The sequence below is a fragment of the Schistocerca gregaria genome, unplaced genomic scaffold (genome assembly GCF_023897955.1).
Source record: "Schistocerca gregaria isolate iqSchGreg1 unplaced genomic scaffold, iqSchGreg1.2 ptg000227l, whole genome shotgun sequence".
NCBI lineage: Eukaryota > Metazoa > Arthropoda > Insecta > Orthoptera > Acrididae > Schistocerca > Schistocerca gregaria.
In genome coordinates, this window is record NW_026061746.1 from 1,491,846 (window position 1) to 1,494,699 (window position 2,854).

Genomic DNA, 2,854 nt, shown 5'->3' on the forward strand with positions numbered 1-2,854 from the left:
TCCTAGCTCATGTCCAAGGCAACAAAGAAGGATAAAAAGTCAATAATCTATAACTAAAACTTGAATTGTACTACTTCTTACTGGCCATTACATCAACTTAGAAACTTCATCTGTGTTCTACTATGGTGCTTTTAGTGACTCCGCATACCGCAGCACGCGACATAGCTTTGCAGACGATAAGTACAACCGTTTCAGAGTGACGAGCGGCCAATGTGAAGATCTGGCTTTAAGTCGATTCGATAACAAATGACGAACACGGACGGATTTCTCAGGTTCTTACTACATATGATCACTTTTCACATTCTCCCGTGCAACGCGGCTGCTAGTCCTCCTTTCATGCAAAACGTTAAGGTCCTAGCTAATGTCCAAGGCATCAAAGCCAGCTAAAAATCAATAATCGATAAATAAGACTTGAATTGTACTACTTCTTACTGGCTATTTCATCAACTTAGAAGCTTCATCTGTGTTCTACTATGGTGCTTTTAGTGTCTCAGCATACCGCAGCACGCGACATAGCTTTGCAGACGATAAGTACAACCGTTTCAGAGAGAAGAGTGGCCAATGTGACGATGTGGCTTTAAGTCGATTCGATAACAAATGACGAAAACGGTCGGAATTCTTAGGTTTTTACTACATATAAACACTTTTCACATTCTCCCGTGCAATGCGGCTGCTAGTCCTCCTATCATGCATAATCGTAAGTTCCTAGCTCATGTCCAAGGCACCAAAGAAGGGTAAAAAGTCAACAATCGATACCTAAAACTTGAATTGTACTACTTCTTACTGGCTATTACATCGACTTAGGAGCTTCATCTGTGTTCTGCTATGGTGCTTTTAGTGTCTCCGGATACCGCAGCACGCGATATAGCTTTGCAGACGATAAGTACAATCGTTTCAGAGAGAAGAGCGGCCAATGTGACGATCTGGCTTGAAGTCGATTCGATAACAAATGACGAAAACATGCGGATTTCTCAGGTTTGTACTACATATGAACACTTTTAACATTCTCCCGTGCAACGCGGCTGCTAGTCCTCCTTTCATGCAAAATGTTAAGGTCCTAGCTCATTTCCAAGGCACCAAAGCAAGCTAAAAAGTCAATAATCGATAACTTCCTTCTCTAGATTGTCGCACAGTTGACAAAATGGTAGATATCGAAGTAGACGACAGAGGGATAGAGAAACAATTAAAATCGCTCAAAAGATGAAAGGCCGCTGGTCCTGATGGGATACCAGTTCGATTTTACACAGAGTACGCGAAGGAACTTGCCCCCCTTCTTGCAGCGGTGTACCGTAGGTCTCTAGAAGAGCGAAGCGTTCCAAAGGATTGGAAAAGGGCACAGGTCATCCCCGTTCTCAAGAAGGGACGTCGAACAGATGTGCAGAACTATAGACCTATATCTCTAACGTCGATCAGTTGTAGATTTTTGGAACACGTATTATGTTCGAGTATAATGTCTTTTCTGGAGACTAGAAATCTACTCTGTAGGAATCAGCATGGGTTTCGAAAAAGACGATCGTGTGAAACCCAGCTCGCGCTATTCGTCCACGAGACTCAGAGGGCCTTAGACACGGGTTCACAGGTAGATGCCGTGTTTCTTGACTTCCGCAAGGCGTTTGACACAGTTCCCCATAGTCGTTTAATGAACAAAGTAAGAGCATACGGACTATCACATCAATTGTGTGATTGGATTGAGGAGTTCCTAGATAACAGAACGCAGCACGTCATTCTCAATGGAGAGAAGTCTTCCGAAGTAAGAGTGATTTCAGGTGTGTCGCAGGGGAGTGTCATAGGACCGTTGCTATTCACAATATACATAAATGACCTGGTGGATGACATCGGAAGTTCACTGAGGCTTTTTGCAGATGATGCTGTGGTGTATCGAGAGGTTGCAACAATGGAAAATTGTACTGAAATGCAGGAGGATCTGCAGCGAATTGACGCATGGTGCACGGAATGGCAATTGAATCTCAATGTAGCGAAGTGTAATGTGATGCGAATACATAGAAAGATAGGTCCCTTATCATTTAGCTACAAAATAGCAGGTCAGCAACTGGAAGCAGTTAATTCCATAAATTATCTGGGAGTACGCATTAGGAGTGATTTAAAATGGAATGATCATATAAAGTTGATCGTCGGTAAAGCAGATGCCAGACTGAGATTCATTGGAAGAATCCTAAGGAAATGCAATCCGACAACAAAGGAAGTAGGTTACAGTACGCTTGTTCGCCCAATGCTTGAATACTGCTCAGCAGTGTGGGATCCGCACCAGGTAGGGTTGATAGGAGAGATAGAGAAGATCCAACGGAGAGCAGCGCGCTTCGTTACAGGATCATTTAGTAATTGCGAAAGCGTTACGGAGATGATAGATAAACTCCAGTGGAAGACTCTGCAGGAGAGACGCTCAGTAGCTCGGTACGGGCTTTTGTTGAAGTTTCGAGAACATACCTTCACCGAAGAGTCAAGCAGTATATTGCTCCCTCCTACATATATCTCGCGAAGAGACCATGAGGATAAAATCAGAGAGATTAGAGCCCACACAGAAGCATACCGACAATCCTTCTTTCCACGTACAATACGAGACTGGAATAGAAGGGAGAACCGATAGAGGTACTCATGGTACCCTCCGCCACACACCGTCAGGTGGCTTGCGGAGTATGGATGTAGATGTAGATGTAGATGTAGAACTTAAACTTGAATTGTACTACTTCTTACTGGCTATTACATCTACTTAGAAGCATCATCTGTGTTCTACTGTGTGCTTTTAGTGTCTCCGCATACCGCAGCACGCGACATAGCTTTGCAGACGATAAGTACAACCGTTTCAGAGAGAAGAGCAGCCAATGTGACGATCTGG